The following is a 26,134-nucleotide window of genomic DNA, read 5'->3' as shown; positions in this document are numbered from 1 at the left end:
CGACCCGAGAGGCGCCCCCGGCCCACAAAAACCTACCCAGCACCGAGTTGACACTACGGAACCATTGTGGGTCGATTCTATAGGGATGATTCTGCAGTTGGTAGAGGAGCCGAGGCAGGGCGACCATCTTAAAAATTGCCGACCGACCATAGATGTTAAGGGGCATACGTGTCCAGGCCGTAACGTCCATCTGGACCCTATCCCACACCGGCCGAATGTTCCGATCCCACGCCACCGCGGCCAAGGCCGAGAGGAAGACGCCCAAGTATTTCATGCCCTCAACCACCACCCGAAGGGACGCAGCCCACGGGCATTGCACCGTGTCACTCCCCAACACCCACAGGGTCGACTTGCGTGGGTTAAGAAAAAGCCCCGACGCCAGACCAAACTCATGCATGATCTCAAGAACGCGAGGGCCCGTACGATGCAAATCAGTCATAAAGAAGAGCACATCATCCGCATATAAGGCAATGCGGTCCGAGTGGTCCGCCCCCCACACAAAGCCCCGATAAAGCGCGTCCTGGCGCACCCGGGCGGCCATAGGTTCCATAGCCAGCGCGAAGAGGTACGGGGAGAGGGGACATCCCTGTCGGGTGCCCCTGGCCACAGGAAACCGCGTGGAGACCGCCCCAGAAACACGTACCGATGCGGTGACATCCGTATAGAGCAGTTTTACATAGGAGACAAAGACCGGTCCCAAGTTCAGTAGTGGTAGGAGGGCAAAGAGATAGGTCCAGCTGACCGAGTCAAAGGCGCTATCGATGTCTGCCAACAACAGCGCCGCTTGATCCCCGGTGGTCCCGATCGCGTCCAGCGCGGCCTGAGCCCGCCGAATGTTGTGCCGCGTCGCCCGGTGTGGCATAAAGCCCGCCTGATCCGGGTGGACAAGGGTTGAGATATGCGGGAGTAGGCGGTTTGCAAGCGCCTTGGCCAGGAGCTTGGCTTCAAAATTAATAAGGGATATGGGACGGTACGACTCATGGCGCTCGGGAGGTCTGCCCGGCTTTTGAAAGACCACAATTTCGGCATGTCGCCAGTCCGGGGGGAGGGTGCCACGCTCCCGCGCCTGTTCCAACGCCCGCCTGTAATGTGGCCCGAGCTGCAGGTGGAATTTCCGATAGAATTCGCTGGGGAACCCGCTCGGCCCGGTGCTTTACCCGCGTTTAGTTGGCCCAGTGCGTCGCCTAATTCCTCCGCCGTCAGGGGGAGCTCCAGAGCGTCACGCACATCATCGGAGACCGCCTGCGGATGGACCGCTGCGAGGTATTCCTCAATGCCATCAGAGGAAAGGCTCTCCCGGGGGGCATACTGATGTTCATAATGGCGCGCAAAGCTCGCCGCAAGGATCACGGGGTCCGTAATCGCCACCCCTGCATCGTCAACAAGCCCCGGCAAGGTGATTGGCTGCAGAGTCTGCTGACAAAGCCTATGGAGCATGGTGCAAGACTTGTCACCCCACTGATACACCCTACTACGCGTAGCCAGCCACGCCTGGCGTGCCTCATCTAATAAGACCGAGGAGTAAGACTGTTGCGCCTGTAAAAGCAGCCGCAGTGTCCCATCATCGGCCGCCGCCCTGTGCCGCGCCTCCAGCGCCTCCACCTGCACCGCGGCAGCAGTAATATTGTTCTGGCGAGTCCGACGAGCCGTTGCGCACCAGGCTATATCCACACCCCTCAAGGCGGGCTTCATGGCCTCCCATACTGTGATTGCATCCATCCCCACCGTAAGGTTGTCCCGCCAGTAGTGGGCGATTGCACCGCGCAGATGCTGGGAGTAATCTGGTCGCTGCAGGTGCCACGTAGACATCCGCCACCGGAACGGCTGGCGCGCCTTACAGAGATCTATCTGCACCGCCACAGGGGAGTGGTCCGAGAGCCCGCGAGGCCGGATCGCCGCCCCCTGCACCCTGTCAAGGAAGGCCCCCGGTACAAACACACAATCGAGGCGCGAGAGAGAGCCATGCACAGCAGAGACATACGTGTATTCCCGCCTCCCCGCATGCAAATGTCTCCACACATCCACCCATCCAAGACCATCAATCATGGCACTCAGCCGAGTAGGGGAGGCTACAGTCTCGGCCCCTCGTCCCCTCTGTCTGTCTAAGGTCATGTCCACTACATCATTCCAGTCGCCTCCAATCACAGCCAGGGAACGGGGAAGCTCGGCCCATAAGGCAAACAGTCGCTCCGCAAGGGCCCACTGCAGCGGGGGAGGGGCATACACACAACCGAACACCACAGGCTCCACACCAACCCTACCCTGCACAAACACAAACCGGCCCTGAGGATCAAGCCACTGACGCTCATGAGTATAAGCCAGCCGTCTGTGAACAAGAATGGCCACGCCCCTCGATCCCCTAGTGAAGCCAGCATGAAACACCTGGTGGAAGCCAAACCTCTGCAGACTCAGTGCCTTAGTGCCCAACATGTGTGTTTCCTGAAGAAAGAGCACATCTGCCAAGTCCCTTTTCGCCCAGCGAAGCACAGCCCCCCGTTTGATCTTGTCTAGGAGCCCCCGGACATTCCAGCTCAGTACACGCATGGAAGTGCCAGGAGACACGAGCCGTGGAGCTTCAGCCATTGTCACGATGAGCCAGTTCCCGCCAACCCCAGTACCCGACCCAGGCCCACAACACCCCGGTTGCCAACATCATAAGAAACACGTGCACCCCCCAGAACACAGCCCTAAACCCCACTACCCCACTAACCCCGGCCCAACCCACAGGCAACCAAACACCCCAATACCCCCCACCCCCACCCCCATACCTCAATGAACGATGAAGTATCTGTCGCGGTATACGGTACTTCAGGCCCAAAACACAGCGCCCAAAGCCAGCCATACCAAGGGATCCCAACTAGTCCCCCCCCCAAACTAACCAGACACACTCCCTGAACCACCCCCAGTCCCAACAGGAGGAGGCAGCCCATAGTACAGGCCCCGAACCCCAACTAACATACAGTCAAGTCATAAACAAAGCACCATAGAAAAGTTCCAGACCAGGATGGCCCCGGTATTCGCCAAAAAAAGGGAATCAATACTGCACCAGCCAATGTCCGTCTCACCGACCACAGCTCAGCATCCGCAACATAGATTGACATATGAAAGGCAACCAGCAGATAGTCTCTGTGAATGGTGATCAGGAGCCTCCTTCAGATTGATCCGTATCGGGCTGTGTGTCCCCCAAAAGAAGGTCCCGGGACAGGGACCTCCGCCGGGAGCGGGACTTGCGGTGACGTTTCCCTTGGCCTGATGGGTTGCTCCGGTCCTGAGACGAGCCACGCGAAGACCCAGAGTGCAGCCCTGGTTGGACATGAGGTCGAATTCTGACCGTCTCATCGGTCCAGTTGAAGACGGCCTCCGGCGTATCGAAAAAGAGGGTCTTGGAGTTGAAGATCACCCGGAGGCGGGCCGGGTAGAGCAGCGAGTATTGGATTTTCAAGCCACGCAGCTTGGCCTTGGCTTCCAGGAAGGAGTGCCTCTGCTGGTGGACTAGTTTGGTATAGTCCGGGAATATCATAATTTTATTATTGTCATAGAGCAGGGTGTCCTTAAGCCGAGCCTCCCGGAGAATGACGTCCCTGTCGTGGAAGTTAAGGAGCCTGGCGATGATCGGGCGAGGCCGCTCCCCGGCCGGCGGCTTCTGTGTCAAGGCGCGGTGAGCACGCTCCACCACGAAGCATCGCGACAGGGAGTCCGGGGGTAGCCAGCTCTCCAGCCACCGGGACAGAAAAATGTCCATGGGCCCATTCTCGCAGTCCTCCGGAAAGCCAACAAAGCGCAGGTTGTTCCGCCTCGCCCGCCCTTCGGCATCTTCCACACAAAGCACCAGGCCCCGTTGAGTCTGTTCCATGTCGGCAATCTTCTTCTTAAGGGCACCAACATCTCCCTCCACTGCTGTGACCCTGGTCTCGGTTTCAGTAATGCGGGCGACCGCATTACGAAGATCTTGCCGCAGCAGCATCACGTCGGCACCCACCGCGCCAATCTTCGCATCCAGCATGTCGCGGGACTGTGTAATGGCTGTCAGCAACGCCGCGTTGTCTGGTCCAGCAGTCTGGCCCCCTCCAGCCGCTCCAGCTCCTCCACCAGGGCCGGTGAACTTATCAATGGGTCCAGTCTTAGTGGCGGCCGAGCCCCGAGTCATGGCGGCCGCAGAGATGGCAGATCAGCAACACGCACCTGTAGCGAGGCCGCACATCACGAGAGTCCACCAACCAGGCCTCGGCCGGGGCGTCCAGAGCACACCAGGCCACACAGGATCCTCACGCCACCGGCCCACAGATCGGGTAGGCCCCCAGGTAACGCCGCCTCACCAGGGCGTAGTAGGTCGTCCCCGCGCCCACTGGCACGGCGCAGATACGGGCCACTCTATCCCAGTCCACGAGTCCTCCGGCCGCCGCCCCGGCGACCACAGGGGCAGGGAAGGGCAAGTATCCGGGCCAGGCGCCCGACTGACACCTCAGCCCCCGGGGGCTCCACCCCGGTCGAAGGATCTGGGCCGGCGACTCCGGGCGGGGACCACCAAACTCGAGGTCCCGGCTCCACCAAAGCCAGGTAGGCCGCAGGTCTTCCGAGGCCCCTCCAGGTACCGGCCCCCACCGCAGATATGGCGAGGAAAGGCAGGGGACTCCGCAGCTGGTCGCCGGCAGCAGGCAGCCCCGGATCACGGCCAAAGAGCAGCGCCTCAGGCCCCGGATCAAGTCCACCGGTCTGGGCCCACCAAAAGTGAGGCCCCGGCCCGGTCAACCGGCCCCAGGCCGTCCACCGCTCCAAACTGCCTCACCGCAAGAAAGAGCACTGCGCGTCTGTCCTGGCGCCGGTCAATGGATCCGGGCCGGTGACTCCGGGCGGGGACCACCAGACTCGAGGTCCCGGCTTCACCAAGGCTAGGTAGGCCGCAGGAGCAGGGAAGGGCAAGCATCCAGGCCAGGTGCCCGACCGACACCCCAGCCCCCGGGGGCTCCCACCCGGTCGAAGGATCTGGGCCGACGACTCCGGGCGGGGACCACCAAACTCGAGGTCCAGGCCCCACCAAGGCCAGGTAGGCCGCAGGTCTTCCGAGGCCCCTCCAGGCACCGGCCCCACCGCTGATGTGGCGAGGAGAGGCAGGGGGTCCCGCAGCAGGTCGCCGGCAGCCAGCAGCCCAGGATTGTGGCCAAAGGGTAGCGCCGCAGGCCCCGGATCGAGACCTCCAGTCCGGGTGTGCCAAAATTGAGGCCCCGGCTCGCTCAACCGGCACCAGGCCGCCCACTGCTCCGAGCCGCCCCACCGCCGAGAGAGGTCTCAGCGCGTCCTTTCCGGCACCGGATGACTCCCTGCGTCGTCCGCCACCGTTGCCCCAGATGTGGTGCACAATTCGGGTCCGGGGGCCAGGAGAAATTACAGGATAATTATCGGGCCGGCGGGAGCTCTAGCAAGCCAAGTCCGCCATGATCGCCCGCTAAGCCACGCCCCCCGGTGCATGAGTTTTAACATGGGAAAAAGTGATATATCTGTGGCGCAATGGTTTCATAAATGAGACATTTTGTATCTTATTGTAATGATAGAGAATCTTGGGGAATTTATCTGTTATGCTTGTTCTTTGCTATAATGGCTCTATGTTGTGTAAGAAATAAGTCTTTAATAAGTTAATTAAATTTTATTATTTTCTTTTTTACAGAGTTTGGTGCTGAAAAGCAACAACGTGCCTTCTGAATTACAGAATTTGAGGAATTATATATTTTTTTTCAGGTGAGTTGGTATTTTTGCATAGGCAATTTTTTTGGGTGCACATGAAAATAATGAAGAATATTTTTTTAAATGTTTGTAAAATTTCATTTTGGAATATGATTTTATCTTGAATTATTCACATGGGTTGTATCTGCTTATACTAGATATGTATTTTGAGATATTCTCCACTGACAGTTGAAATTATCTTTTAATGGGCTTGGTGCATGTGTTCTTTTTGATGGAGTTCAGATTTACGGATCATTGGAGTATAATTCTTTCATGTTTCCATTACTTAAATCTTGTGAAGTGCTCATGATTTTTGAAATCTTGTTGCATTATGTTTGGCAGTTTTTCTCCTTTATTTACAAAGAGGTATTATGATATGGTTCTAGGTGTGATGGGTATCTTTCCTGCATATCTGTGATTATACTATGTATAGGCATTGTTTTACATATTCATGCAGAGGTTTATTATGAGGTTGTTCTTCATGCTTAGTATGACATTTTGTATATGCTATGACTTTTACATGGTGAGTATGCTGTTGAAACATAAAAGGAACTGTCTCTGTGGGAAGTAGTAATCTGTTAAGTGAATGCTATGGTTTGTATAGTGTGAGCCTTCTCTTCAGAGTGCATATAGTTTACATAGCTCTTTGTACTGGTGAACTGAAAAAATGGGTCTCTAAAAATTAATTCTACAGATTATCAATATTTGTGATATCTAGAAAATCTAAAAAGAAATTTTACAGTCAAATGTCTTTTAACAACAGTAATTATTTAATGGAAAAAAAAGATCAGTGTTAATGTTTAGGGTTATATTGCCAATTTCTTTTCAAAAGAAGAGGAACGTGGTATCTTAAAATATATAGAGTTAATAAGTTAGAAATTATAAAAATATATGTAGTTTAAAAATTAGTAAAGGTACTTTTAAGTTATACATTTATGAAAAAAGATATAATTTAGTCTCTATATTTTTTTAAAAGGATACAGAAGAATAAACTGAGTCTAGTTATGGAGAATTCCTCAGAAGAGAAACAAATTCATTTTGAAATCATTAACGAACTGGATGGAGGAAATTTTAGACGCAGTCTTTCAAGAGGCAATAGATGAAAAAAATTATTTTATGGACATGTCTTTAGACTCCGCTTACTTAGAGATGGTTGAAGGAGATGAGGACTTTGGACTTGACGAAGTCCCTGATGATATAATGGTGGAAGTTCTACAAAATTATGAAGATTTCAATAAATAAATTTTTTTTTGATAGTAAAGCATTCTTGAAGACAGTTTTCTTGTCCTATTCATCGTTGATGTGCTTTAGGAGAGTGATAATTTACAACAAGGGGTGGTGATGGACAGAGTCTCTGAATTAAGCAGAGTACTCTCACCCAGTCAAGAGATCAGGGCTAGATCCAACACCGTTTTTTAGCTCATTGCACCATCCCAGTTTCAGAACCTGGCTGTATGCAAATTAGTCTGTCCCTGGCCCAGTGCATCATGGGAACAGGGCAGACCAGACTACAAAAGCCAATTCTTACACTGGGAAGGAAACAAGCTTCCGGGGACCGGTTTCTGCCATTTCAGGCGTCTTCGGCCCGGCTTGCTTGAATCCTGATGGTGCAATGAGCAAGGGACTCACATCTGAGCATACCCTTCCACGCTTAGGGTGGACAAAATTATTTACAACAAGGGGTGGTGATGGACAGAGTCTCTGAATTAAGCAGAGTACTCTCACCCAGTCAAGAGATCAGGGCTAGATCCAACACCGTTTTTTAGCTCATTGCACCATCCCAGTTTCAGAACCTGGCTGTATGCAAATTAGTCTGTCCCTGGCCCAGTGCATCATGGGAACAGGGCAGACCAGACTACAAAAGCCAATTCTTACACTGGGAAGGAAACAAGCTTCCGGGGACCGGTTTCTGCCATTTCAGGCGTCTTCGGCCCGGCTTGCTTGAATCCTGATGGTGCAATGAGCAAGGGACTCACATCTGAGCATACCCTTCCACGCTTAGGGTGGACAAAATTATTTACAACAAGGGGTGGTGATGGACAGAGTCTCTGAATTAAGCAGAGTACTCTCACCCAGTCAAGAGATCAGGGCTAGATCCAACACCGTTTTTTAGCTCATTGCACCATCCCAGTTTCAGAACCTGGCTGTATGCAAATTAGTCTGTCCCTGGCCCAGTGCATCATGGGAACAGGGCAGACCAGACTACAAAAGCCAATTCTTACACTGGGAAGGAAACAAGCTTCCGGGGACCGGTTTCTGCCATTTCAGGCGTCTTCGGCCCGGCTTGCTTGAATCCTGATGGTGCAATGAGCAAGGGACTCACATCTGAGCATACCCTTCCACGCTTAGGGTGGACAAAATTATTTACAACAAGGGGTGGTGATGGACAGAGTCTCTGAATTAAGCAGAGTACTCTCACCCAGTCAAGAGATCAGGGCTAGATCCAACACCGTTTTTTAGCTCATTGCACCATCCCAGTTTCAGAACCTGGCTGTATGCAAATTAGTCTGTCCCTGGCCCAGTGCATCATGGGAACAGGGCAGACCAGACTACAAAAGCCAATTCTTACACTGGGAAGGAAACAAGCTTCCGGGGACCGGTTTCTGCCATTTCAGGCGTCTTCGGCCCGGCTTGCTTGAATCCTGATGGTGCAATGAGCAAGGGACTCACATCTGAGCATACCCTTCCACGCTTAGGGTGGACAAAATTATTTACAACAAGGGGTGGTGATGGACAGAGTCTCTGAATTAAGCAGAGTACTCTCACCCAGTCAAGAGATCAGGGCTAGATCCAACACCGTTTTTTAGCTCATTGCACCATCCCAGTTTCAGAACCTGGCTGTATGCAAATTAGTCTGTCCCTGGCCCAGTGCATCATGGGAACAGGGCAGACCAGACTACAAAAGCCAATTCTTACACTGGGAAGAAAACAAGCTTCCGGGGACCGGTTTCTGCCATTTCAGGCGTCTTCGGCCCGGCTTGCTTGAATCCTGATGGTGCAATGAGCAAGGGACTCACATCTGAGCATACCCTTCCACGCTTAGGGTGGACAAAATTATTTACAACAAGGGGTGGTGATGGACAGAGTCTCTGAATTAAGCAGAGTACTCTCACCCAGTCAAGAGATCAGGGCTAGATCCAACACCGTTTTTTAGCTCATTGCACCATCCCAGTTTCAGAACCTGGCTGTATGCAAATTAGTCTGTCCCTGGCCCAGTGCATCATGGGAACAGGGCAGACCAGACTACAAAAGCCAATTCTTACACTGGGAAGGAAACAAGCTTCCGGGGACCGGTTTCTGCCATTTCAGGCGTCTTCGGCCCGGCTTGCTTGAATCCTGATGGTGCAATGAGCAAGGGACTCACATCTGAGCATACCCTTCCACGCTTAGGGTGGACAAAATTATTTACAACAAGGGGTGGTGATGGACAGAGTCTCTGAATTAAGCAGAGTACTCTCACCCAGTCAAGAGATCAGGGCTAGATCCAACACCGTTTTTTAGCTCATTGCACCATCCCAGTTTCAGAACCTGGCTGTATGCAAATTAGTCTGTCCCTGGCCCAGTGCATCATGGGAACAGGGCAGACCAGACTACAAAAGCCAATTCTTACACTGGGAAGGAAACAAGCTTCCGGGGACCGGTTTCTGCCATTTCAGGCGTCTTCGGCCCGGCTTGCTTGAATCCTGATGGTGCAATGAGCAAGGGACTCACAAATGAGCATACCCTTCCACGCTTAGGGTGGACAAAATTATTTACAACAAGGGGTGGTGATGGACAGAGTCTCTGAATTAAGCAGAGTACTCTCACCCAGTCAAGAGATCAGGGCTAGATCCAACACCGTTTTTTAGCTCATTGCACCATCCCAGTTTCAGAACCTGGCTGTATGCAAATTAGTCTGTCCCTGGCCCAGTGCATCATGGGAACAGGGCAGACCAGACTACAAAAGCCAATTCTTACACTGGGAAGGAAACAAGCTTCCGGGGACCGGTTTCTGCCATTTCAGGCGTCTTCGGCCCGGCTTGCTTGAATTCTGATGGTGCAATGAGCAAGGGACTCACATCTGAGCATACCCTTCCACGCTTAGGGTGGACAAAATTATTTACAACAAGGGGTGGTGATGGACAGAGTCTCTGAATTAAGCAGAGTACTCTCACCCAGTCAAGAGATCAGGGCTAGATCCAACACCGTTTTTTAGCTCATTGCACCATCCCAGTTTCAGAACCTGGCTGTATGCAAATTAGTCTGTCCCTGGCCCCGTGCATCATGGGAACAGGGCAGACCAGACTACAAAAGCCAATTCTTACACTGGGAAGGAAACAAGCTTCCGGGGACCGGTTTCTGCCATTTCAGGCGTCTTCGGCCCGGCTTGCTTGAATCCTGATGGTGCAATGAGCAAGGGACTCACATCTGAGCATACCCTTCCACGCTTAGGGTGGACAAAATTATTTACAACAAGGGGTGGTGATGGACAGAGTCTCTGAATTAAGCAGAGTACTCTCACCCAGTCAAGAGATCAGGGCTAGATCCAACACCGTTTTTTAGCTCATTGCACCATCCCAGTTTCAGAACCTGGCTGTATGCAAATTAGTCTGTCCCTGGCCCAGTGCATCATGGGAACAGGGCAGACCAGACTACAAAAGCCAATTCTTACACTGGGAAGGAAACAAGCTTCCGGGGACCGGTTTCTGCCATTTCAGGCGTCTTCGGCCCGGCTTGCTTGAATCCTGATGGTGCAATGAGCAAGGGACTCACATCTGAGCATACCCTTCCACGCTTCGGGTGGATAAAATTATTTACAACAAGGGGTGGTGATGGACAGAGTCTCTGAATTAAGCAGAGTACTCTCACCCAGTCAAGAGATCAGGGCTAGATCCAACACCGTTTTTTAGCTCATTGCACCATCCCAGTTTCAGAACCTGGCTGTATGCAAATTAGTCTGTCCCTGGCCCAGTGCATCATGGGAACAGGGCAGACCAGACTACAAAAGCCAATTCTTACACTGGGAAGGAAACAAGCTTCCGGGGACCGGTTTCTGCCATTTCAGGCGTCTTCGGCCCGGCTTGCTTGAATCCTGATGGTGCAATGAGCAAGGGACTCACATCTGAGCATACCCTTCCACGCTTAGGGTGGACAAAATTATTTACAACAAGGGGTGGTGATGGACAGAGTCTCTGAATTAAGCAGAGTACTCTCACCCAGTCAAGAGATCAGGGCTAGATCCAACACCGTTTTTTTAGCTCATTGCACCATCCCAGTTTCAGAACCTGGCTGTATGCAAATTAGTCTGTCCCTGGCCCAGTGCATCATGGGAACAGGGCAGGGCAGACCAGACTACAAAAGCCAATTCTTACACTGGGAAGGAAACAAGCTTCCGGGGACCGGTTTCTGCCATTTCAGGCGTCTTCGGCCCGGCTTGCTTGAATCCTGATGGTGCAATGAGCAAGGGACTCACATCTGAGCATACCCTTCCACGCTTAGGGTGGACAAAATTATTTACAACAAGGAGTGGTGATGGACAGAGTCTCTGAATTAAGCAGAGTACTCTCACCCAGTCAAGAGATCAGGGCTAGATCCAACACCGTTTTTTAGCTCATTGCACCATCCCAGTTTCAGAACCTGGCTGTATGCAAATTAGTCTGTCCCTGGCCCAGTGCATCATGGGAACAGGGCAGACCAGACTACAAAAGCCAATTCTTACACTGGGAAGGAAACAAGCTTCCGGGGACCGGTTTCTGCCATTTCAGGCGTCTTCGGCCCGGCTTGCTTGAATCCTGATGGTGCAATGAGCAAGGGACTCACATCTGAGCATACCCTTCCACGCTTAGGGTGGACAAAATTATTTACAACAAGGGGTGGTGATGGACAGAGTCTCTGAATTAAGCAGAGTACTCTCACCCAGTCAAGAGATCAGGGCTAGATCCAACACCGTTTTTTAGCTCATTGCACCATCCCAGTTTCAGAACCTGGCTGTATGCAAATTAGTCTGTCCCTGGCCCAGTGCATCATGGGAACAGGGCAGACCAGACTACAAAAGCCAATTCTTACACTGGGAAGGAAACAAGCTTCCGGGGACCGGTTTCTGCCATTTCAGGCGTCTTCGGCCCGGCTTGCTTGAATCCTGATGGTGCAATGAGCAAGGGACTCACATCTGAGCATACCCTTCCACGCTTAGGGTGGACAAAATTATTTACAACAAGGGGTGGTGATGGACAGAGTCTCTGAATTAAGCAGAGTACTCTCACCCAGTCAAGAGATCAGGGCTAGATCCAACACCGTTTTTTAGCTCATTGCACCATCCCAGTTTCAGAACCTGGCTGTATGCAAATTAGTCTGTCCCTGGCCCAGTGCATCATGGGAACAGGGCAGACCAGACTACAAAAGCCAATTCTTACACTGGGAAGGAAACAAGCTTCCGGGGACCGGTTTCTGCCATTTCAGGCGTCTTCGGCCCGGCTTGCTTGAATCCTGATGGTGCAATGAGCAAGGGACTCACATCTGAGCATACCCTTCCACGCTTAGGGTGGACAAAATTATTTACAACAAGGGGTGGTGATGGACAGAGTCTCTGAATTAAGCAGAGTACTCTCACCCAGTCAAGAGATCAGGGCTAGATCCAACACCGTTTTTTAGCTCATTGCACCATCCCAGTTTCAGAACCTGGCTGTATGCAAATTAGTCTGTCCCTGGCCCAGTGCATCATGGGAACAGAGCAGACCAGACTACAAAAGCCAATTCTTACACTGGGAAGGAAACAAGCTTCCGGGGACCGGTTTCTGCCATTTCAGGCATCTTCGGCCCTGCTTGCTTGAATCCTGATGGTGCAATGAGCAAGGGACTCACATCTGAGCATACCCTTCCACGCTTAGGGTGGACAAAATTATTTACAACAAGGGGTGGTGATGGACAGAGTCTCTGAATTAAGCAGAGTACTCTCACCCAGTCAAGAGATCAGGGCTAGATCCAACACCGTTTTTTTAGCTCATTGCACCATCCCAGTTTCAGAACCTGGCTGTATGCAAATTAGTCTGTCCCTGGCCCAGTGCATCATGGGAACAGGGCAGACCAGACTACAAAAGCCAATTCTTACACTGGGAAGGAAACAAGCTTCCGGGGACCGGTTTCTGCCATTTCAGGCGTCTTCGGCCCGGCTTGCTTGAATCCTGATGGTGCAATGAGCAAGGGACTCACAAATGAGCATACCCTTCCACGCTTAGGGTGGACAAAATTATTTACAACAAGGGGTGGTGATGGACAGAGTCTCTGAATTAAGCAGAGTACTCTCACCCAGTCAAGAGATCAGGGCTAGATCCAACACCGTTTTTTAGCTCATTGCACCATCCCAGTTTCAGAACGGGAAGGAGACAGTGGCAGTGTCTCCAACCCGTTTAGCGTTTGGACCTGGCGGTAAGATTGAGGCAGCGCTCGTGTGTTTTAAAACTCTGTGTTTAAATGAAGTTGTAAATTGTAAATAGTGCTTTAGGATTAGTGCCTTGTAAATTGCTGTGCTTTTTGTAAAATTCACCTTCCCCCTGCACCACACGCCTTACTGATTGTGGCTGGAGTCGCCTCCCTGCATCTCTTCGTGGGGGCACTTCCGGTCACCCTGCTGGAAGAGCGGTTAGCGCTCTAGTGCTCTACTTCCTGAAGGCTACTTAGGCAGAGCAGGAGCTGCAGCGCGCTGCGGGAAGGAGACAGTGGCAGTGTCTCCAACCCGTTTAGCGTTTGGACCTGGCAGTAAGATTGAGGCAGCGCTCGTGTGTTTTAAAACTCTGTGTTTAAATGAAGTTGTAAATTGTAAATAGTGCTTTAGGATTAGTGCCTTGTAAATTGCTGTGCTTTTTGTAAAATTCACCTTCCCCCTGCACCACACGCCTTACTGATTGTGGCTGGAGTCGCCTCCCTGCATCTCTTCGTGGGGGCACTTCCGGTCACCCTGCTGGAAGAGCGGTTAGCGCTCTAGTGCTCTACTTCCTGAAGGCTACTTAGGCAGAGCAGGAGCTGCAGCGCGCTGCGGGAAGGAGACAGTGTCAGTGTCTCCAACCCGTTTAGCGTTTGGACCTGGCAGTAAGATTGAGGCAGCGCTCGTGTGTTTTAAAACTCTGTGTTTAAATGAAGTTGTAAATTGTAAATAGTGCTTTAGGATTAGTGCCTTGTAAATTGCTGTGCTTTTTGTAAAATTCACCTTCCCCCTGCACCACACGCCTTACTGATTGTGGCTGGAGTCGCCTCCCTGCATCTCTTCGTGGGGGCACTTCCGGTCACCCTGCTGGAAGAGCGGTTAGCGCTCTAGTGCTCTACTTCCTGAAGGCTACTTAGCCCTCGCAGTCGCTCGGGCGCGCAGCCCCGCCGAAGACCCGCCAAAGAGCTGCCCGTCTGCGCCCGTCCGCGCTAAGGCAGCGCCTGGCGCCAGTCCCCCTGGTCTGTTTACTCCATCGTTCTATCTTTACTCGGTAAGATGTGTTATTCTAAAGCGGAACTGCTTGATCTACAGCACTCCACCTGCACTTGTGCCAGACGCAACCCTGCCCTCATACGTCATCCCGTACTACACCCCTCTCAACTTTGCTCTTCCATAAAAACCTCACCTAATCCCGCAAAGACCCACACTCTCAGGATAGGTCATCTTAATGTGAGATCTGTGCATAAACACCACTCGGAAATTTCTGACCTCCTAACTGACCACTCTCTCGATGCCCTGTTCATGACGGAGACGTGGCTTCTCGATGAAATGGACTCGGTTTGCAACTTGGCGACTCCCACAGGTTATATCATTCACACTGTGAATAGAGGCACGAGAGGGGGGGGCTTGGCTCTAAAAATCAAATCCCATCTCGATTGTCTATTCAGCAAAACTGATATTAAGGGTTGTGAAAGTGCGCGTTTCTCGATCAAAGCTAACCCTCAGTTCTGCGCGACGGGGCTCTTAATTTATAGACCCCCTGGTGCAGATGCCCCTTTCATTAGCTCACTCTTACAGTTTTTAGACACCAACATCTTCAAATCTGCCAACTTTACAATAATGGGTGACCTTAATTTCCATCTTGATAAGGACTCTGAACCCAAAATATCCACCTTTCTTGCTGATCTTGCGGCTTTCCAACTCACTCAACTTGTGAAGGGCCCCACTCACACAGCGGGTCACCTTCTTGACCCCATTTTTTCCAATATCACGAGCTGCTCCGCAGGCATGCCAATCCCCATGACCTGGACCGATCATCATTTAGTAACTCTGTCTATCCCGTGCAACTTGAGATCTGTCGCGGTACCTACTCCTTCAGTCCAGAAACGGCCATGGAGAAAGCTTCATCTTGAAGACCTACACAATCTTCTGGTGCTAAATCCTCCACCCCTTACCGAAGATTTAGATGCAAGCTATGACCAGTTCTGCCTGTGGATCACTCAGGCACTTGATACCTTGATCCCGGCCAGAAGCTCCAAAGCTCGCACCCATACAGCTAGCCCTTGGTATAACTCCGAATTAGCAAGCCTGAAAAAGGAATGCAAAAAGGCAGAGAGGGCATGGAGGAAAAACTATGATGCCAATCTAAAACTAGACTATGTCATGCTCCAAAAAACCTACCATCGTAAGATCTGCAGAATAAGGGCGGCATATTTTGCCAAGGAAATCAATAACAGCTCTAACACCTCGAAAGCTGTATTTAAAATCTTGAAAGATCTTACTGCAAAGAAAACTGTCAACACCACTATCACTTCCCCCGACCTCTGTAATAACATGGCCAACTTCTTCACCAATAAGATCTTGAAAATCTACGACACCTTTCCCAAAAGCCCGCAGCCATTGGCCATCTTTGATCCTACTAGGCCCTCTCTCTCCTCTTTTCCCACGCTTGAGCGAGAGAGTTTCCAAAAAATCTGCAAAAAGATTAAATCAGGCTCTCCTGCAGATCCCCTTAAACCGGATACCTTCTGTGAAGCCCATGAATCTGTCACTGAGCACATCCGAGAAATCATCAACCGGTCCCTTCTGATCGCTAAAGTTCCCTCCAAGTGGAAGCAGGCCTGGGTTTCTCCCATTCTAAAAAAACCCACGCTAGACCCCTCGCTTCCTGAGAACTTTAGACCTATCTCCCTGCTCCCCTGGCCTGCCAAAATTATCGAGGCACACGTCAATAATATCCTGACAGATTTCCTCCTTACCAATAACATCTTGGATGACTCTCAACACGGGTTTAGAGCCGGTCATAGCACCGAGACCGCCTTGCTCAGTGTTTCAGAGGACCTCCGTACCATCCTAGACACCGGAGGCACGGCAGCACTGGTCCTGTTGGACCTTAGTGCTGCCTTCGACACGGTGTCACATGAGGTCCTCTTGACGAGACTGGAGGAAATTGGGATTACTGGGTCAGCGCTGGGATGGTTTAGAGACTTCCTTCTCAACAGGTCTTTTAGAGTCTCTACCCCTCCTTACATCTCTGAGGAACATAACATTGGACAGGGAGTGCCGCAAGGCTCTTCCCTGAGCCCTACCCTGTTCAATGTATATGTCCGCCCCCTGGCAGAGGTAGCTAGAAGAAATGGACTTGCCCTGGTATCCTACGCTGACGATACCCAGTTGGTGGTGGCACTTAATGACAACAGTGGTCTGGAGGCTCAACACTTCAAACAGACACTCACGGACATCACCAACTAGATGACGGCGAATTTTCTTCAATTAAATGCCGGGAAAACGGAGATTCTCCTCCTGGGCAAAAACACTTCGTCCTGGGGTGACAACTGGTGGCCGGATGTGCTAGGCCCACCCCCTACGCCTAAGGAATGTGTCAAAAACCTGGGAGTTTGGGTGGACTCTGCTTTAAAGTTCACGCACCACACCAAAAAAGTTGCCGCCACATGCTTTGGCGTCCTGCGTAACATCAGGCCCATTCTGAAGTTCTTCGACTGCCGCACTCGCCAACTTATCGTCCAGGCGACCATTCTTTCCAGACTGGACTATGCGAGCTCCCTTCTATTGGGGGCTAATGTAGCTGAAATTACTAGATTGCAAAGAGTTCAGAATGCGGCCGCCAGGGCTCTGGTTGGTCTCCCGCGCCATTCCTCAGTATCGGGAACCTTGAAGAAACTGCACTGGCTCCCGGTGGGCAAAAGGGTCCAGTTTAAAGCACTGTGCCTCGCTTTCAAAATCCTTAAAACCTCCTCCCCCCCAATGCTTCGCCCACTCCTGTCAGAGTACATCCCTAGGAGATCGCTCCGGTCAGAAGGCAAGCATCTTGGGATTATCCCTCGCATCAGACTGGCTAGAGTGGGCGGCCGCTCTTTCAGTTTCCTAGCGGCCAAGCTATGGAATAGTCTCCCTGAAGCTATCCGTGGGATACAAGATCTCCTAGTCTTCAGAAAGGCTATCAAAACACACCTCTTCCAACAATAGTTTCGTCCTTAGCGTCTCCACCTCACTGTACACTGTCCTTCCGCAGCGCCGGGACACCCCTTTGCTGAGGCAGCCGTGCGCTATACAAGTCACCATAGCATAGCATAGCATAGAACCTGGCTGTATGCAAATTAGTCTGTCCCTGGCCCAGTGCATCATGGGAACAGGGCAGACCAGACTACAAAAGCCAATTCTTACACTGGGAAGGAAACAAGCTTCCGGGGACCGGTTTCTGCCATTTCAGGCGTCTTCGGCCCGGCTTGCTTGAATCCTGATGGTGCAATGAGCAAGGGACTCACATCTGAGCATACCCTTCCACGCTTAGGGTGGACAAAATTATTTACAACAAGGGGTGGTGATGGACAGAGTCTCTGAATTAAGCAGAGTACTCTCACCCAGTCAAGAGATCAGGGCTAGATCCAACACCGTTTTTTAGCTCATTGCACCATCCCAGTTTCAGAACCTGGCTGTATGCAAATTAGTCTGTCCCTGGCCCAGTGCATCATGGGAACAGGGCAGACCAGACTACAAAAGCCAATTCTTACACTGGGAAGGAAACAAGCTTCCGGGGACCGGTTTCTGCCATTTCAGGCGTCTTCGGCCCGGCTTGCTTGAATCCTGATGGTGCAATGAGCAAGGGACTCACATCTGAGCATACCCTTCCACGCTTAGGGTGGACAAAATTATTTACAACAAGGGGTGGTGATGGACAGAGTCTCTGAATTAAGCAGAGTACTCTCACCCAGTCAAGAGATCAGGGCTAGATCCAACACCGTTTTTTAGCTCATTGCACCATCCCAGTTTCAGAACCTGGCTGTATGCAAATTAGTCTGTCCCTGGCCCAGTGCATCATGGGAACAGGGCAGACCAGACTACAAAAGCCAATTCTTACACTGGGAAGGAAACAAGCTTCCGGGGACCGGTTTCTGCCATTTCAGGCGTCTTCGGCCCGGCTTGCTTGAATCCTGATGGTGCAATGAGCAAGGGACTCACATCTGAGCATACCCTTCCACGCTTAGGGTGGACAAAATTATTTACAACAAGGGGTGGTGATGGACAGAGTCTCTGAATTAAGCAGAGTACTCTCACCCAGTCAAGAGATCAGGGCTAGATCCAACACCGTTTTTTAGCTCATTGCACCATCCCAGTTTCAGAACCTGGCTGTATGCAAATTAGTCTGTCCCTGGCCCAGTGCATCATGGGAACAGGGCAGACCAGACTACAAAAGCCAATTCTTACACTGGGAAGGAAACAAGCTTCCGGGGACCGGTTTCTGCCATTTCAGGCGTCTTCGGCCCGGCTTGCTTGAATCCTGATGGTGCAATGAGCAAGGGACTCACATCTGAGCATACCCTTCCACGCTTAGGGTGGACAAAATTATTTACAACAAGGGGTGGTGATGGACAGAGTCTCTGAATTAAGCAGAGTACTCTCACCCAGTCAAGAGATCAGGGCTAGATCCAACACCGTTTTTTAGCTCATTGCACCATCCCAGTTTCAGAACCTGGCTGTATGCAAATTAGTCTGTCCCTGGCCCAGTGCATCATGGGAACAGGGCAGACCAGACTACAAAAGCCAATTCTTACACTGGGAAGGAAACAAGCTTCCGGGGACCGGTTTCTGCCATTTCAGGCGTCTTCGGCCCGGCTTGCTTGAATCCTGATGGTGCAATGAGCAAGGGACTCACAAATGAGCATACCCTTCCACGCTTAGGGTGGACAAAATTATTTACAACAAGGGGTGGTGATGGACAGAGTCTCTGAATTAAGCAGAGTACTCTCACCCAGTCAAGAGATCAGGGCTAGATCCAACACCGTTTTTTAGCTCATTGCACCATCCCAGTTTCAGAACCTGGCTGTATGCAAATTAGTCTGTCCCTGGCCCAGTGCATCATGGGAACAGGGCAGACCAGACTACAAAAGCCAATTCTTACACTGGGAAGGAAACAAGCTTCCGGGGACCGGTTTCTGCCATTTCAGGCGTCTTCGGCCCGGCTTGCTTGAATTCTGATGGTGCAATGAGCAAGGGACTCACATCTGAGCATACCCTTCCACGCTTAGGGTGGACAAAATTATTTACAACAAGGGGTGGTGATGGACAGAGTCTCTGAATTAAGCAGAGTACTCTCACCCAGTCAAGAGATCAGGGCTAGATCCAACACCGTTTTTTAGCTCATTGCACCATCCCAGTTTCAGAACCTGGCTGTATGCAAATTAGTCTGTCCCTGGCCCCGTGCATCATGGGAACAGGGCAGACCAGACTACAAAAGCCAATTCTTACACTGGGAAGGAAACAAGCTTCCGGGGACCGGTTTCTGCCATTTCAGGCGTCTTCGGCCCGGCTTGCTTGAATCCTGATGGTGCAATGAGCAAGGGACTCACATCTGAGCATACCCTTCCACGCTTAGGGTGGACAAAATTATTTACAACAAGGGGTGGTGATGGACAGAGTCTCTGAATTAAGCAGAGTACTCTCACCCAGTCAAGAGATCAGGGCTAGATCCAACACCGTTTTTTAGCTCATTGCACCATCCCAGTTTCAGAACCTGGCTGTATGCAAATTAGTCTGTCCCTGGCCCAGTGCATCATGGGAACAGGGCAGACCAGACTACAAAAGCCAATTCTTACACTGGGAAGGAAACAAGCTTCCGGGGACCGGTTTCTGCCATTTCAGGGGTCTTCGGCCCGGCTTGCTTGAATCCTGATGGTGCAATGAGCAAGGGACTCACATCTGAGCATACCCTTCCACGCTTAGGGTGGACAAAATTATTTACAACAAGGGGTGGTGATGGACAGAGTCTCTGAATTAAGCAGAGTACTCTCACCCAGTCAAGAGATCAGGGCTAGATCCAACACCGTTTTTTAGCTCATTGCACCATCCCAGTTTCAGAACCTGGCTGTATGCAAATTAGTCTGTCCCTGGCCCAGTGCATCATGGGAACAGGGCAGACCAGACTACAAAAGCCAATTCTTACACTGGGAAGGAAACAAGCTTCCGGGGACCGGTTTCTGCCATTTCAGGCGTCTTCGGCCCGGCTTGCTTGAATCCTGATGGTGCAATGAGCAAGGGACTCACATCTGAGCATACCCTTCCACGCTTAGGGTGGACAAAATTATTTACAACAAGGGGTGGTGATGGACAGAGTCTCTGAATTAAGCAGAGTACTCTCACCCAGTCAAGAGATCAGGGCTAGATCCAACACCGTTTTTTAGCTCATTGCACCATCCCAGTTTCAGAACCTGGCTGTATGCAAATTAGTCTGTCCCTGGCCCAGTGCATCATGGGAACAGGGCAGGGCAGACCAGACTACAAAAGCCAATTCTTACACTGGGAAGGAAACAAGCTTCCGGGGACCGGTTTCTGCCATTTCAGGCGTCTTCGGCCCGGCTTGCTTGAATCCTGATGGTGCAATGAGCAAGGGACTCACATCTGAGCATACCCTTCCACGCTTAGGGTGGACAAAATTATTTACAACAAGGAGTGGTGATGGACAGAGTCTCTGAATTAAGCAGAGTACTCTCACCCAGTCAAGAGATCAGGGCTAGATCCAACACCGTTTTTTAGCTCATTGCACCATCCCAGTTTCAGAACCTGGCTGTATGCAAATTAGTCTGTCCCTGGCCCAGTGCATCATGGGAACAGGGCAGACCAGACTACAAAAGCCAATTCTTACACTGGGAAGGAAACAAGCTTCCGGGGACCGGTTTCTGCCATTTCAGGCGTCTTCGGCCCGGCTTGCTTGAATCCTGATGGTGCAATGAGCAAGGGACTCACATCTGAGCATACCCTTCCACGCTTAGGGTGGACAAAATTATTTACAACAAGGGGTGGTGATGGACAGAGTCTCTGAATTAAGCAGAGTACTCTCACCCAGTCAAGAGATCAGGGCTAGATCCAACACCGTTTTTTAGCTCATTGCACCATCCCAGTTTCAGAACCTGGCTGTATGCAAATTAGTCTGTCCCTGGCCCAGTGCATCATGGGAACAGGGCAGACCAGACTACAAAAGCCAATTCTTACACTGGGAAGGAAACAAGCTTCCGGGGACCGGTTTCTGCCATTTCAGGCATCTTCGGCCCGGCTTGCTTGAATCCTGATGGTGCAATGAGCAAGGGACTCACATCTGAGCATACCCTTCCACGCTTAGGGTGGACAAAATTATTTACAACAAGGGGTGGTGATGGACAGAGTCTCTGAATTAAGCAGAGTACTCTCACCCAGTCAAGAGATCAGGGCTAGATCCAACACCGTTTTTTAGCTCATTGCACCATCCCAGTTTCAGAACCTGGCTGTATGCAAATTAGTCTGTCCCTGGCCCAGTGCATCATGGGAACAGGGCAGACCAGACTACAAAAGCCAATTCTTACACTGGGAAGGAAACAAGCTTCCGGGGACCGGTTTCTGCCATTTCAGGCGTCTTCGGCCCGGCTTGCTTGAATCCTGATGGTGCAATGAGCAAGGGACTCACATCTGAGCATACCCTTCCACGCTTAGGGTGGACAAAATTATTTACAACAAGGGGTGGTGATGGACAGAGTCTCTGAATTAAGCAGAGTACTCTCACCCAGTCAAGAGATCAGGGCTAGATCCAACACCGTTTTTTAGCTCATTGCACCATCCCAGTTTCAGAACCTGGCTGTATGCAAATTAGTCTGTCCCTGGCCCAGTGCATCATGGGAACAGGGCAGGGCAGACCAGACTACAAAAGCCAATTCTTACACTGGGAAGGAAACAAGCTTCCGGGGACCGGTTTCTGCCATTTCAGGCGTCTTCGGCCCGGCTTGCTTGAATCCTGATGGTGCAATGAGCAAGGGACTCACATCTGAGCATACCCTTCCACGCTTAGGGTGGACAAAATTATTTACAACAAGGAGTGGTGATGGACAGAGTCTCTGAATTAAGCAGAGTACTCTCACCCAGTCAAGAGATCAGGGCTAGATCCAACACCGTTTTTTAGCTCATTGCACCATCCCAGTTTCAGAACCTGGCTGTATGCAAATTAGTCTGTCCCTGGCCCAGTGCATCATGGGAACAGGGCAGACCAGACTACAAAAGCCAATTCTTACACTGGGAAGGAAACAAGCTTCCGGGGACCGGTTTCTGCCATTTCAGGCGTCTTCGGCCCGGCTTGCTTGAATCCTGATGGTGCAATGAGCAAGGGACTCACATCTGAGCATACCCTTCCACGCTTAGGGTGGACAAAATTATTTACAACAAGGGGTGGTGATGGACAGAGTCTCTGAATTAAGCAGAGTACTCTCACCCAGTCAAGAGATCAGGGCTAGATCCAACACCGTTTTTTAGCTCATTGCACCATCCCAGTTTCAGAACCTGGCTGTATGCAAATTAGTCTGTCCCTGGCCCAGTGCATCATGGGAACAGGGCAGACCAGACTACAAAAGCCAATTCTTACACTGGGAAGGAAACAAGCTTCCGGGGACCGGTTTCTGCCATTTCAGGCGTCTTCGGCCCGGCTTGCTTGAATCCTGATGGTGCAATGAGCAAGGGACTCACAAATGAGCATACCCTTCCACGCTTAGGGTGGACAAAATTATTTACAACAAGGGGTGGTGATGGACAGAGTCTCTGAATTAAGCAGAGTACTCTCACCCAGTCAAGAGATCAGGGCTAGATCCAACACCGTTTTTTAGCTCATTGCACCATCCCAGTTTCAGAACCTGGCTGTATGCAAATTAGTCTGTCCCTGGCCCAGTGCATCATGGGAACAGGGCAGACCAGACTACAAAAGCCAATTCTTACACTGGGAAGGAAACAAGCTTCCGGGGACCGGTTTCTGCCATTTCAGGCGTCTTCGGCCCGGCTTGCTTGAATTCTGATGGTGCAATGAGCAAGGGACTCACATCTGAGCATACCCTTCCACGCTTAGGGTGGACAAAATTATTTACAACAAGGGGTGGTGATGGACAGAGTCTCTGAATTAAGCAGAGTACTCTCACCCAGTCAAGAGATCAGGGCTAGATCCAACACCGTTTTTTAGCTCATTGCACCATCCCAGTTTCAGAACCTGGCTGTATGCAAATTAGTCTGTCCCTGGCCCCGTGCATCATGGGAACAGGGCAGACCAGACTACAAAAGCCAATTCTTACACTGGGAAGGAAACAAGCTTCCGGGGACCGGTTTCTGCCATTTCAGGCGTCTTCGGCCCGGCTTGCTTGAATCCTGATGGTGCAATGAGCAAGGGACTCACATCTGAGCATACCCTTCCACGCTTAGGGTGGACAAAATTATTTACAACAAGGGGTGGTGATGGACAGAGTCTCTGAATTAAGCAGAGTACTCTCACCCAGTCAAGAGATCAGGGCTAGATCCAACACCGTTTTTTAGCTCATTGCACCATCCCAGTTTCAGAACCTGGCTGTATGCAAATTAGTCTGTCCCTGGCCCAGTGCATCATGGGAACAGGGCAGACCAGACTACAAAAGCCAATTCTTACACTGGGAAGGAAACAAGCTTCCGGGGACCGGTTTCTGCCATTTCAGGCGTCTTCGGCCCGGCTTGCTTGAATCCTGATGGTGCAATGAGCAAGGGACTCACATCTGAGCATACCCTTCCACGCTTAGGGTGGACAAAATTATTTACAACAAGGGGTGGTGATGGACAGAGTCTCTGAATTAAGCAGAGTACTCTCACCCAGTCAAGAGATCAGGGCTAGATCCAACACCGTTTTTTAGCTCATTGCACCATCCCAGTTTCAGAACCTGGCTGTATGCAAATTAGTCTGTCCCTGGCCCAGTGCATCATGGGAACAGGGCAGACCAGACTACAAAAGCCAATTCTTACACTGGGAAGGAAACAAGCTTCCGGGGACCGGTTTCTGCCATTTCAGGCGTCTTCGGCCCGGCTTGCTTGAATCCTGATGGTGCAATGAGCAAGGGACTCACATCTGAGCATACCCTTCCACGCTTAGGGTGGACAAAATTATTTACAACAAGGGGTGGTGATGGACAGAGTCTCTGAATTAAGCAGAGTACTCTCACCCAGTCAAGAGATCAGGGCTAGATCCAACACCGTTTTTTAGCTCATTGCACCATCCCAGTTTCAGAACCTGGCTGTATGCAAATTAGTCTGTCCCTGGCCCAGTGCATCATGGGAACAGGGCAGGGCAGACCAGACTACAAAAGCCAATTCTTACACTGGGAAGGAAACAAGCTTCCGGGGACCGGTTTCTGCCATTTCAGGCGTCTTCGGCCCGGCTTGCTTGAATCCTGATGGTGCAATGAGCAAGGGACTCACATCTGAGCATACCCTTCCACGCTTAGGGTGGACAAAATTATTTACAACAAGGAGTGGTGATGGACAGAGTCTCTGAATTAAGCAGAGTACTCTCACCCAGTCAAGAGATCAGGGCTAGATCCAACACCGTTTTTTAGCTCATTGCACCATCCCAGTTTCAGAACCTGGCTGTATGCAAATTAGTCTGTCCCTGGCCCAGTGCATCATGGGAACAGGGCAGACCAGACTACAAAAGCCAATTCTTACACTGGGAAGGAAACAAGCTTCCGGGGACCGGTTTCTGCCATTTCAGGCGTCTTCGGCCCGGCTTGCTTGAATCCTGATGGTGCAATGAGCAAGGGACTCACATCTGAGCATACCCTTCCACGCTTAGGGTGGACAAAATTATTTACAACAAGGGGTGGTGATGGACAGAGTCTCTGAATTAAGCAGAGTACTCTCACCCAGTCAAGAGATCAGGGCTAGATCCAACACCGTTTTTTAGCTCATTGCACCATCCCAGTTTCAGAACCTGGCTGTATGCAAATTAGTCTGTCCCTGGCCCAGTGCATCATGGGAACAGGGCAGACCAGACTACAAAAGCCAATTCTTACACTGGGAAGGAAACAAGCTTCCGGGGACCGGTTTCTGCCATTTCAGGCGTCTTCGGCCCGGCTTGCTTGAATCCTGATGGTGCAATGAGCAAGGGACTCACATCTGAGCATACCCTTCCACGCTTAGGGTGGACAAAATTATTTACAACAAGGGGTGGTGATGGACAGAGTCTCTGAATTAAGCAGAGTACTCTCACCCAGTCAAGAGATCAGGGCTAGATCCAACACCGTTTTTTAGCTCATTGCACCATCCCAGTTTCAGAACCTGGCTGTATGCAAATTAGTCTGTCCCTGGCCCAGTGCATCATGGGAACAGGGCAGACCAGACTACAAAAGCCAATTCTTACACTGGGAAGGAAACAAGCTTCCGGGGACCGGTTTCTGCCATTTCAGGCGTCTTCGGCCCGGCTTGCTTGAATCCTGATGGTGCAATGAGCAAGGGACTCACATCTGAGCATACCCTTCCACGCTTAGGGTGGACAAAATTATTTACAACAAGGGGTGGTGATGGACAGAGTCTCTGAATTAAGCAGAGTACTCTCACCCAGTCAAGAGATCAGGGCTAGATCCAACACCGTTTTTTAGCTCATTGCACCATCCCAGTTTCAGAACCTGGCTGTATGCAAATTAGTCTGTCCCTGGCCCAGTGCATCATGGGAACAGGGCAGACCAGACTACAAAAGCCAATTCTTACACTGGGAAGGAAACAAGCTTCCGGGGACCGGTTTCTGCCATTTCAGGCATCTTCGGCCCTGCTTGCTTGAATCCTGATGGTGCAATGAGCAAGGGACTCACATCTGAGCATACCCTTCCACGCTTAGGGTGGACAAAATTATTTACAACAAGGGGTGGTGATGGACAGAGTCTCTGAATTAAGCAGAGTACTCTCACCCAGTCAAGAGATCAGGGCTAGATCCAACACCGTTTTTTAGCTCATTGCACCATCCCAGTTTCAGAACCTGGCTGTATGCAAATTAGTCTGTCCCTGGCCCAGTGCATCATGGGAACAGGGCAGACCAGACTACAAAAGCCAATTCTTACACTGGGAAGGAAACAAGCTTCCGGGGACCGGTTTCTGCCATTTCAGGCGTCTTCGGCCCGGCTTGCTTGAATCCTGATGGTGCAATGAGCAAGGGACTCACAAATGAGCATACCCTTCCACGCTTAGGGTGGACAAAATTAT

This window comes from Lissotriton helveticus, chromosome 2_1, assembly GCF_964261635.1.
Source record: "Lissotriton helveticus chromosome 2_1, aLisHel1.1, whole genome shotgun sequence".
In the NCBI taxonomy this organism is placed as follows: domain Eukaryota; kingdom Metazoa; phylum Chordata; class Amphibia; order Caudata; family Salamandridae; genus Lissotriton; species Lissotriton helveticus.
This window is presented reverse-complemented; position numbering follows the sequence as displayed.